The following is a 12,783-nucleotide window of genomic DNA, read 5'->3' as shown; positions in this document are numbered from 1 at the left end:
GCCCGGACACCTCCGTGCCCACCGCAGGAAGCATTTACAAACCGAAGCTGGCCTCCATGCATCTCTCCAGAGCCATGGAGCCCTCTTAACTGGAGCAGCTACCCAGCTGCCTGAGGATGAGGGCTGGCCCTGGACCGTGAGAGCGGCCCTGCGTCTGTCTTGTTAGCAGCCTCGTGTCCCGAGCTGCCTGCGCAGGGCTGGGAGGGGACAGCCTGCGCCCAGGAGGCTGGACGGGGACGGCCGCCCCAGCCTGGGGGGCAGGGAGCTCTCTGCCGGGACAGGCCGTCCCCGCTCAGCCCTGGGGAAAACAAGGACCGGCTTGGCTTCTGTGGCTGCCGCCGGCGTGGGCCCCCCGGAGCCTCCAGAGCGCCCAGCTGCTGGCCACGGGGAGGCCACGCTGGGGAAGGCGGCCTGCAAGGGATGGGCCTGGGACGAGCACTGGGCTCAGGTCACAGACGTCCTCTTTGGGTCTCCGTGTCCCCTCTGTCACTTGGGAGTGATGTGGGCCCTGCCGCCCGGGGTGGCTGTGAGGGCGAAAAGGAGTGACCTGGCCAAGCCCTTGACCTCTGACGAAGGAGCGCCCGGTACGCAGCGAAAGCCATGCTGACACCGGGAACCGCACAAGATGCCCATCGGTTCTGAGCTTCCTCCCCAGAGCGCCGCGACCGGCCGGAAATGACATCACAGACGTGGAGCACACAGTAGGCCCTCAACAAATGTGAGTAGAAACCTAATCCCCTCTGCCTCCCAAACCTTCCCCAGAGCACAGTCCTCCCAGGATGGTCTGCTGCAAGAGCCAGCCAGCGTGCGAACAGAAGGCCATCTTTGCTGACAAGACAGGGCGGACATTCAGGGAGCCCTACGCCGGGCTGGCCTCGAGCTGGACTTGCCGTTCTCCTCCTGGTTGCCTGGCTGAGCCCGGGGTCTCCTCCTCTGTCACAGGGAAAGCAAACCCAACCCTCCCAACAGTCCAGTGAGGTGGGCATCGTGTGTGAGGCACATAGCCTGGCCCAAGCACACACAAGTCCCAACGGTGGTCACCTTTCCTCCGGAGCCAGCCCCGGGCACCCCCACATCTTTCGGCAAATCCCGCGTCACTTCCTGTAGAGGAGCCCAGCCCTCCTGCACTCCCTAGCCCACTTCTCAAAGCATGGCCACAGACCATTCACGGGAATGCACAGGGTGCTGATCAAAATGCAGATTCCTGGCCCTGACCCACAGAACCAGGACCCGGGGAGCAGGCCCTGGCATCAGCATTACAGAACCACCCAGGTGGGGGTCTCAGAGCCACAGCCCGAACACGAGCAGGGCTCTGGGCTTGGCGCCCACTTCTGGGCCTGGTGTGAGGCAGAAGAGTGGACGGGTCTCCGGGGCCTAGGCAGTCTGTACAGGAGTCCACGGGGTTCCCTGAGGCAAAAGCCCACCAATAAAAGTTTCTTTCTACCAGCCCCACAGGGAGAAAATCTTGCCTGACCCAAGAGCATCGCCCTTGATACCCTTCCTGAAAAAAGCCAAGGGGGACAGTTGCTTGGGTGGACTCTCTCCTGAATCTGTCACCACCGATGTCCATCACTGTCCAGCGCTGAACACCACCAGCAACGGGAACAGCTCCACGGGGGGGCTGCTTCATGTTCATAATGACTCTGTCATAACTACTAGAGAAGACCCAGGTCCTTGCACCCCCTCCTCCATGTCTCAGCTGCACAACCTTGAGCCAGTCACCTAACCTTGCAGAGATCAAAAACAGAAACGCAAAACAAGAAATGGAAAAATCCCCAGAGATCTAATCCTTCTTAACTTCTCTCCTCAGCTTCCAACTACTCTTTATTTCCTACTTCTTAGCTTCTCCCATTTTGTAATTTGCTAATTGTAGGAATACTACTTGCTTGCTGTGGCCAATCACAAAGTTTTCTAAAAAGGCTACAGATGCAGGAAAGAATCACCAACAATCCCACCACTTCAAAAGGCAGCCCTGTGAGCTTTTGGTCATGTTTCCTCCAAGTCCTTCTGCTGAACACATCTTCCAGGGTTGAGAGTAAACAATACAGAAGCAGTTGTGTTGCTCTCTTTTCTCTAATAAGAAAATGTGAGGGACGTCTGGGTGGTTCAGTCGGTGAAGTGCCTGCCTTCGGCTCGGGTCATGATCTCGGGGTTCTGTGATCGAGCCCCGTGTTGGGCTCCCTGCTCAGTGCACCCACTTCTGCTTCTCCCTCTCCCCACCCCCTCGTACTCTTTCTCACTCCCTCTCTCTCAAATAAATTATTTTAAAAAAAGAAAATATATGGGTCATTATTTTCCCAGCAAAAATTCTTCATCAGCATCGTTTTTAATTCCTCATAAGCTTCAAGTAGATGTGCCATAATTTCTTCACCTAAATATCCTCAATAGGGACTCCAGTGGTCTCCAATTTGCGTCTGTTGCTAATAACCATTTGTGTTTTAGCCAAAAGCACACCATTTCTGGCCCTTGGGATTTTATTCTTACCACATAAAAAGACCAGGAACCAATGAAATGCCGGCCTTGGGCTGAGCACTGTGAGAAATTCAAAAATAGAGATCCTTCAACGTCCCCTTTCCTGAGGGAAGGATCTAAAGAGAACCTTCTTCCCATTACACCCCCAGATGCTAGAGATGATTGCTCCCATTTTCCTGGATGAAGAAACATGCTTCAGAGGTCAAGTGGGTCCCGTCTACTGCTGATGAACCAAATCCTTAATGTGCTTTCTGAGGTTACGGAACCTCACTGCTGGGCAACTTACAGAACGGCAGAGTAAGGACCCTAGAAAATCTGTTCCTCCAAACAATGAGAACACTCCCAAAAGTGTCAAAATCAGCTGTTTTGAAATCTGGAAATTAACTGCAGACTTGCAATAATCCAAGAAGTGTTTATTCAAAAAAAAAAAAGACTAAATTTCAGTAAGAAAAGAAAGCTTTATGGTGTTTCAACTTACGCTATTCCATTCTCCCTGTCCCCAGCTCCACGGTAGCGTTAACCAACAGCCCAGCAATCATGGTAGCTGTGAAAAACAGCATCCACCAGCCACAGGAGGGGGGCAGAGTACGTTTGAACCTCCCCGCCCCCCACCCCACCAAATGCCATTATTTGGTCTGTCTGGTAGCTCCCTGAAAAGTTCCATTCCACGACTTGTCTTTATTTGATCTGACTCAGAGCTTGCTCAGTGATAAACCATATCCCCAGGGCATTTGTTGAAAACAATCGCAGGCCATTTTTTAACATTGCAGTTGCCTGAATGGGCATTACCAGGTGGAGCTAACAAGAGGATGACCATAAAACTAGAAAGGAAGAACTGGGAAATGGGAGACTCTGAAACACTTGGATACACCCCTGGGAATCTAAAAGGCCCCACATGTATACAGGGCTGTGGACGCTACCAGGAAACACTCGGGATGGCCCCAATCTCACTTCTGGCTGACCTTGAGACTCTGCACAAGCAGAAAGCAGAGACCACAATGGGGCTGCCAGAGCACTGTGTACCCCAAAACACACATAGCTTCCCTTGGCAAAGACTGGGAGACTTACTGGCTCAAGGTATTTAAGGAAATGTCTAACCAATGATTAGCCGACCACAAAGCGAACCAAGCAGAGACATCATGGCCACATATGATAAAGAATACAGGCTTGGGCGCCTGGGTGGCTCAGTTGGTTAAGCGACTGCCTTCGGCTCAGGTCATTATCCTGGAGTCCCAGGATCGAGTCCCACATCGGGCTCCCTGCTCGGTGGGGAGCCTGCTTCTCCCTCTGACCCTCCCCACTCTCATGCTCGATCTCATTCTCTCTCTCAAATAAATAAATAAAAATCTTTAAAAAAATAAAAAAGAAAAGAAAAAGAATACAGGCTTTACAGAATTCACCCAAGGAAGTCACTAGGCAAACGGACATAGGCAACAATGACAAGAACAACATTCAACCCTGAAGGGGAGGGAGAATTTCATTTCCAGAGCTGCCTATAGGACATCATTTTAAATATCTAGTTTTGAACAGAAAATTCTAAGACACACAAAGACACAGGAAAATGGCCCATCCACAGTCAGTAGAAACTCTCTGGGAGGAATCTAGAGGTTAGTAGAGACACGACATCAGCTGTTACAAATATGTTCAAAGAATAAAAGAAACCACATCTACTGACTTATGGGCAAGTATGAGAATGATGTCTCACTAAATTGTAATAAGTGAATAAAGCAATAATAATAAAGCAGTGTTGAAGGGCTTATAACATATACAGATGTAATTTGTATGATAATAATAGTGCAGAAGAGAGAGGGAGCAGAGCTATATGGCATTCTGCACAGCACTGGAATTAAGTTGGTATCAATCCAAACTACACTTTTTAAAGTTAAGATGTTAATTATAATCCCCAGGGCAACTAGTAAGAAAATAATTCAAAAAAAACATGTAATAGTAAAAGAAACAACAAAGGAATCAAAATTGTATACTAGAAAATATCTATTTAAAAACAAAATGCAAGAATGGAGGAATCAAGGCGCCAAAAAAAGACATACAGAAAACAAACAGCAAAATGGCAGACCTAAATCCTACCTTACTGGTAATTGAATATAAACGGACGACCTACTACTATCCGACAGGCAGAAATTGGCAGAATGCACAAAAACATGATCCAGCTACATGCTGTCTATAAAAGACACACTTCGGATTCAAAAATACACCAGGTTTAAAGCAAAAAGATGGACAGAAAAGAAGTATCAGGCAAACCACCCAAAAGAGCTTGAGGGGCTACACTGCTATCAGATAGAACACTCTAAGACAAAAATTTTTACTAGAGCCCAAGAAGGAGATTTTAAAATGGTCAAAGTTTCAGTCTATCAGCAAGGCATCAGGATTATAATGCACCTAAGAGCAGAGCCCCAAAATACGTGAACCCGAACTTCACCGCTGTAACGACTGGTTAGATTTTTCCTGTCACTTCCTTCAGCCCCACCCTGCGAGTCTTGCCTGTCCCCTCGGCCATTCAGGACATCCCAGGAAGAGCCCATAACTCCCCCAGCCCTTTCAGTCATTCAAACCTCAGCGAAGTCCAAGCGTCCTCTCAAACTCAGTTTGAATCTTGTCTCCTCCTCTACCCCCAGGGCAGAATGGAGCCGGCTGCGAACTGGGACAGGGAGGGATGTGAGGGACCCCGGGCTGGCTGGGGCACCTCCTGCCCCTTCCCCCACAGGCCTGCCTTGTATGAGATCAGGGACAGACCGCAGCAAGGAACAGTCCTCTCCCCACCGCCCGATGCTCTGTCTTTGCTAATTCTGCCCTGCAGTGGCCAAGGGCGGACGCTGCTGTGGACACGTGCCTGGGGTCTCAGGTGGCTTTCGGTGGCCCCTGCTAGGGTGAGAAGGAAGGGCCCCCACAGCAACCCCCTCCGGGCCCTGGGGTCCCCCTGGCCCCAGGCAGCAGCTACTCTCCCTCCTCAGGGCCAGCTGGGTCCAAGACAGCCTCGTGCTCCCTTGGACAGGGACCCCCGGCAGTAATTCCTGTGCTGGACACCGGGACCCCCCTCTCGGCCTGGGCATTCACCGCCAGGTTAACTGTGCCAAATGTAAGCAGCACCACTCATATGGAGCTCTGTGGTTCATGGAGCCAGTCCAGGTGCGATGTGAATTAAATAAACGGCTGGGGCACAGACAGGATGCTAGCTGAGCTACCTTAGGAAAGTTCTTTCATCTCTCTGAGCTCTGCTTTCCCCATAAACGAAGTACTGGCTGCCGATGTTCACTGAGTGCTTACTCGCTGCCAAGTGATGCCAGGTGGATACGCCCGTACCTGCCCTCACAGTCCCCTCAGCGGTCGCTGGCATGGTCCCACTTTGCAGAAGGGGAAGTGGAGGCTCAGAGAAGGTGAAGGGCCCAGGCAGTCCGACCACACGCACCTCATCATTTTGCACGTGTGTCTGGCACGGCGCCCGGTGTGTCATAGGGGACCAACAAATCTAGTGCTCACTCTTCTCTGCCCACAAGTGCCAGTGGACCCTGAGGCCCACACGGTGAATAAATGCCCGGCGCCAAGCAACTGGGTGAAGGAAGACAATAAATCACAAGACCGTCTGTCCTGCGCCAGCCGGGGGCTCCTTCTGCACCGCTCTGGGGGTCTGGAATCTAGGCCAAGTCACGTGGCTTGTTTTAGCAAAAGGGACTGTAGCAGATGGGAGGAATAAAAGCCTGGAAAGCACTTCTGCTTCAGGGCTTGCCCCCCTCTGACTGCCTTCCAGGCCCAGCCTCCATGCAACGAGACCCCAGCCCTACGGGAGCGAGACCCCATGGAGCAGAGAGTGCCAGCCCAGCTGAGGCCCCAAACCAGCCAGCCCCCAGTGTGGCTGGCTGCCGCCGCACACATCACCAGGACTGCCCAGCGGGGCCCTGGACATCACCTCCCTGAGGTCAGCATCTGCACCTGTAAGAGGACCCCTGCTCCACCCCATCAGCACACAGATGCCATCAGGAGAGGCCAGGCCTGTGCCAGGGCCGAGCCACCGTCCCGTGTCTTGCCTGGTCCCCTCCCCTCCACTGAGCCTGCTAACACATACCTCCAACTGCCCGATCACCCCCCTCCCCCGGGCTTCCAGGCAAGACTCAGATCACGGGGCCTCCTATGCTCAGGGCTCCTTCCAGCCGCCGAAGACTCAGTACCATGAGTGCCCATGGGCACCGCGTCAGCTGTGTGCAGGTTGTGGGGGACTTCAATGATAGTGTGGTCATCTTGGCCGCCAAGCATCCCTATTTGGGGATGGCAGTGGTCAAGCTGATGACTGGAACCCTAGTCTGTCACCTGACCCACCTCCTTAACTGTCCTCAGCCCACCGCAAAAAATGCCCCCAGCTCCTGCCACGCTGTACTGTTCTGTTCACAGAACAAGCCACGTTGCCAATGGCCACCGGGACAATGGATGCACTAGTCCCACAGCCCGGGACGCCGCACACCCTTTTCCCCGAGACAGCCACTGGCTTGTCCCCCGGGCTCCTGCAGCCCCTGTGCCAGCCAGCGTTGCAGCCCTCTGCCCGGAGGTCTGTGCGTAGGATTGAGGGGCCCCAAGAACTTGGATGGGGAAATAAAACCCCCACCCGCCGCCTCCTCAGCCCCCTCTGGCCGACACTGAGCGGCTCCTTCTATCATGCACGCGAACAACAAGAAACAAGATGTATCTCGTGCCGTGTCTGCGGCTAGGGGCACCGTGACACATGGTGGATGCAGAGGGCACCTGCAGCGCGTGGCCGTTCGGGGCCCACCAGCGGTGCTTGTGACTGAACGCATCGGTCAGGAAGCGCACGTAGCACTGGGTCGCCCGTTTGTAAAAATGACTTTCCTCCCTGGGTCCCGTTTCACTGGTTCCTTGGAGAGGATTTAATGAGAGTGGGGAATCACCCTGCCCAGGGCCCGGCACCACGTAGAGGCTCCGTCCCTCCCGCTGGGTCAGGTTACCCTGTGACCCGCAGGTCTGTGGGTGGCAGTGGACGACGTCTGGGCCGCCCTGCAGGAACAGTCCCATCCGTGCCCTGTGGCTGCCCACTGGCTACCCTGGACGCACGGACCCTCAGGGAACCTCCCTCTCCAGCCTGCCCTCCTGAAGACCAGCCCGGCTTTGCCTGCCCCCTCAGCACGCAGGGCCCAGCGCAGGCGCAGACCACAGAGCACAGCTCATTCCTGGAGGGACGCCGGGCCTGGCTCTGGCATCCTCAGTCCTCCCCGGCCCCCGTGAAAAGGGCAACATGCCATGTCGTGTGTTAACTGGGGTCTCTCCACACCTGTCCCTGCAAAACTTCTACGTGCCCGGAACACGGACGATTCTCAACACGCCTGCCCCAAGACAGGACAGCCAGCCACGAACGAGTTCAGGGGGAAATTAGGGCCCTTTGGAGAAAAACTCCGTTCTCTTGGCAGCAAAACCCTCCCCCTGAGAACATTTTAGAATGGGGGTGGGGGGGTTGGGGGTGAGCACCGCTGTGCTGACCCACTGCCCCTCCTTGTCCTGGGGGACAGAGAGATGGATTTGCCTTCAAATGAGGAGCCTGGCCAGGGGGCCCCGCTGCCAAGTGGGTGGGTGGGAGGTACGCAGCCCCAAGCTGGATCCCAGGATGGAGGGACATTGCAAGGATGGGGTACTGGGGTGAGAGCAAAGAAGATTCCAGAACCTGGATCCAGAAGCCCAGCGGTGGTTTGGTTTCCAAATTTGTTGTGTAATGGCAATGCCAACCCCGCTTTCTAATCACTCTCTCCACTATGAAATCACCAAGGAGGACAGCTCCTAGGCTTCCTTCCCTGCCATACCACTCCCCCAAAGGAAAAAATACGTCCCTCCAAACGCCACCCCCATGCAGGCAAAGGGCTTCGCCTGGCTCGCTCCAGGCCCTGGGTGAGTGTTTAATCCATCCAGGACACCAGGATGAATCTCTGATTGGCAGGGGAGCAGGTTTGGGGATAGACAGCCCAAGTACCTGACTTGTGCCCTGGGGTCAGAAAGGGGACAACTGAGCTCCATCCCCCTGCTCAAACACACCCAAGGACCACCCCCTTCCCCAGGCCTGCCAAAGAGGCCCAGACCCCTGGGTCTGATCGTCGAGACCTTTCCCCACCGGCCCTAAAACCAGCGAGGCCCCCATGCACTCTGCCGTGCCCATGCCCCTGGCTCCATCCTCCTGCCTCCCACATGTGCTGTGAACCAACCAGCCAAGGCCACAGGTTTTCTCATCTGTCACATGGGGATTCTAATGCCCCCTCGTTCTACCCGGTCACTGACCACAAAGCAGGGACTTCAGGTGGCACCAGGTTCAGCAGCTTAAAATCCAAAATGCCAGCCAAGCCAGATCAGCTCCCTGTACCCCCCACACAGCAGTTTCCACCCTGTGCCGTGCTGTCCCACCTCTGTGTCTCCAAGCCATTCCCTTTCCGTAAGGCTCTCCCTTACAGGAAGCCTTCCTGCTGTTCCAGTGGGAAGCACTCTGGAGAAGGTGGGGAAGAAGCGTCCCTTCTCTCCCTCATTCATATCTTTGCTAAAAACACACTGTGTGCAGGCGCTGTGGGAGCTCAGGGAGCTCTGAGCAAACAGATTAGGGCTGGTCAGTGGGGAGCCAGCACCCCCCATCGGAAGCCAGGTTCGAGGCCACCCTGCCCAGTCCCTAGACTGTGGACTGTGAGAAGGACGGGATATGGAGGCGAGGCTGGGAGCCGGCGGAGGTGTCCCTCGCCCAGACCCCCACACCATCCAGAGAGGGCTCCCCGGAGGAGACGGCAAACCTCATCTCCCATCAGGACTTGGCTGCAGCTAGACAAAGTCTCGGATGTGGGGGCCCACAGTTCCTGAGGCAGGCCCCGGAAAGGCCAGGGTGGGGAACAGGGGCACTCATGGGGGCTCCCTGACACCTGCCCTGGACTCCTCTGGTAGCTATTACTGACGTAAAGGTAATCCAGCTTTAATGCTCTTATTCCGTAGGGTCAGGTCTGTGCAAAGCCTTCTGCAGATAAGGAAATTTCAGGACTGAGATGTAGGCCCCGTGTGGCCCTTGTCACCCTGTCTGAGACGGGGGATGGGGAAGGACTGACCCGCGTCCCCAGTTCGCAGGTTTCACAGCCAACGCTCAAGCCCAGGCAGCCGGAGGGCTGACCCGAGCCCAGGACCGGGTGCAACCCAGCATCCCAGCAGCTGGTGCCGGGAGCCCCGTCTCAGGACCGAGCGCCCCTTCCAGCACGGCTCCCTCTCTTGCTATTCTGTTATTTGATTCCATTCTATTATTCTATTTCATTTTTTAATATTCTGGCTGTGACCCACTAACTCGATTTCATGACCCACTAATGGATCATAGCCCATGGTTTAGACAATATTCCTGGGCAGGGATTTTCAGCCAGAGGCGGATCGGGGTGGGCCTGGGAGTGAGCGGGCTTGGACCATGCACATGGGTCCTGAGGCTTCGACTTGACATTCTTCTAAGGTGGGCACCACTGCCCTCGATGCAGGGCTGAGGAAAGCAAGCGCAGGAGGCCTGCTCGGTGGCCCCCGTGGCACAGGAGTTTGCAGCCATACCCACCTGAGTCCACACCGGGCCAAAGGCTGGCATCAGGCCCAAACACGAGGACGCTTCCCTCCCTGTGCCGTGCACACTTCTATCACCTCAGAATTAAGAAAGGGAACCATGGACCACTGCCCCCTCAGCAAGGACTGCCACCAGAGCATCCCTGGAGAGTGCCCGTAAGGTCCTGGGCACTGAGGCTGGTGGAAGACTCATGCTGTGTGACTCTGGGGACCTCACACACCCTCTCTGGGCCCCAGGGGTACCACCTACAAGAAGAGGTTGGATTCTTTCACCTTCCGAAGGCTGGGGCTCACCCAGCTCAAGGATTCAGTTCAAGAGGGCAGAGGTGCCTGCCCCCAGCATGCAAAGGGCAGGGGCCTTCAAGGTCCACGCTGGGAGGCTGGGAGGCAGCTAAGCCAAGCAGGGGAAGAGCTGGGACCCTCCCCAGCCCTGGGCTTCCCTGCTGCTAATCAAGGCCTGAGCCACCTCCTGGCTCAGGGTGTGGGAAGCTCCACCAGAGAAGACGTTCTGGAAACAGGGAGCGCGATGTGAGGTCCCGAGCAGGTGCTTGGTAGAAGCCCCTTCCCTGCCTCCTTGCCATCCCCCACACTCCCAGCACCTGGGACCACCGCCGCCAGCCCAGCACACGTGTGTCTCAGGGTCAGCTTCACCAGAAGTTCCCTCACATCACCTGGCGCCAATTAGCCAGGCTTCTTGAGCACCTGCCCACTGAAGTCCTCCAGAGGTAGACAGGAGCGTTCCATCATCACTGCCCAGAGCTCCCCCCACCTGCTCCCACCTTCTCCCCAGCCTCCACCCCCAAGGCAGCCAGAGGGGTCCCCTGAACCTCAGATCTGTCCCTGCGGAGACCCCTGGAGACTCCCTTAACACTCCCCCTCCTCCCACTCCTTAGGTTGGAACCATCCCCAGGGTTCGAGGCCTGGGTCTAGGGAACAGGGGAGCCCCGGGGGCAGCCTATCTGGAAAAGCCGAGAGCCGGCTGCTTCCGCCCCTGACACCTCTGCATGGGGCATCCGCATCCCACAGCACACGGGCCTCCATGCTCCCCTGCCGGCCCTGCACCAGCCCCTGCAGATGCACGGCACTAGCTCAGTGTGCAAAGCCCAAGACCAACAACAACGGACATTTTGCCAAATTCATCAGTTCCTGAATCTCTTCCCGTCTCCTGTGGAGAAGACAGGGGAACGAGGGCAGATGATAGGTCAGCGGCTTCTGAACTTCTGTTAATAAGAACCACAGGGATTCTAGTACCAGGTCAACGTGAAAGGAGGTCTCTAGAGGCCAGCCACAGGGCTCTATCTTGACCTGAGCAATATTTTTCATTAATGACCCAGATTAGGATCCGGAAGAAGCCTCCCACAGAACAGTGAGGGACAGCCCACCAGTAAGTGTCGGTGTCCTCAAGGATGGTACCGTGTCTGCATCAAGGTGGGTCCTACACGAGAATAACAGGTACTCCGGGGACATGTGCTAACTGACGGGCTGAATGAATGAATGAATGAATGAATGAATGGTATTGTGCATGCCCATTCTGGCCATCTTTCCAGCCTTTTAAAATCTCAAACAAGATCAGATCAATCATGACAAACACAAATTCTTAGAAAATGGGGGTAAGTTTATAGCTGAACACTAACTGGTACGTCTTAGTTCATACGTAAGCTGATGTGGTCACCCCCAAAGGGATGACTGCCTGGATCTCTAACGCCTCTAACAGGGGACACTGGCTAGTGGTCCAACCCTGGTCAGCAGCCCCAGCACATCCACACACCGCAGCCTCGCCCACTCTCCCTGCAAGCATGAGGTTCAAAGGTACAAGGAGAGGTGCTCGGGCTGTGAGCACCGCACAGCAGAATGGCCCAGGAACGGTGCCCGGGAAGGATGCGGGAGGAGCCGTGGGGTGGGTCCAGGCCTCCCCACACCACTGGCCTCTGACAAGTTGTGGGAGGCTTAAGGAAGAAACTGATCTGGGTCCTTATCTGCATTCACACATTTAACACCCATTTAATGAGCACATTTAGACTCTTTTGGAAAGGAGAAAATGAACACCAAACACAATAAATAAGTGCACTATACGGTAGGATCGAGAGTGCTAAGGGCACATGCCACGATTTTCTGCAGCGACCCCGCCCCCCCCCCCCATGGCTAAGGGACAGCCATGCAAAGGCCCTGAGGCAGGGGCATGCCGGGCCTGTAGGACAGCAGAGGGACAGGGTGACTGGGCCGCTGGTGAGGGGGAGGAGGCAACGACATCCTAGGGACCGATCAGCAGTGCCTGTACACCAATGGGAGGACGCTGGCTTTTATTCTGAGAGTGACAGGGAGCCTCCAGAGGAAGCTTCCAGAGCTTCCCAAAATCACCTGCCCCGACTTTCACTTGAAAGAAAACACAGGTCCCCAGTGTCTGCCTCTGCCCGTCCCCTCAGCAGAATATACACCGGTGCAGCCACCGCGGGAAACAGGCTGTCCCCCAACACGTCAAACACAGAGCTTCCCCACGGGCCAGCGCTCCTTCTCCTAGGGACACACCCAAAGGGGCTGGAAATATGTTCACCGCAGCAACAGGTGCAACAGCCCCTGTGTCCATCAACAGAGGGGCGCGTAAGCAAAGCGCGGTCTGTCTCGGTGGGATATTGCTCAGCCCTAGACAGGAACGAAGGTCTGAGACGGGCCAAGGCGTGCAGGGACCTCGGTAACATGACACTGAGTGAGAGGAGCCAGAAACAAAAAGCCACATGG

This window comes from Mirounga angustirostris, unplaced genomic scaffold, assembly GCF_029215605.1.
Source record: "Mirounga angustirostris isolate CCGP_5_RB_7025 unplaced genomic scaffold, mMirAng1.0.hap1 SCAF_4, whole genome shotgun sequence".
NCBI classification, from domain to species: domain Eukaryota; kingdom Metazoa; phylum Chordata; class Mammalia; order Carnivora; family Phocidae; genus Mirounga; species Mirounga angustirostris.
The sequence above is the reverse complement of the archived record's forward strand: the minus strand, read 5'-3'. Positions refer to the sequence as shown.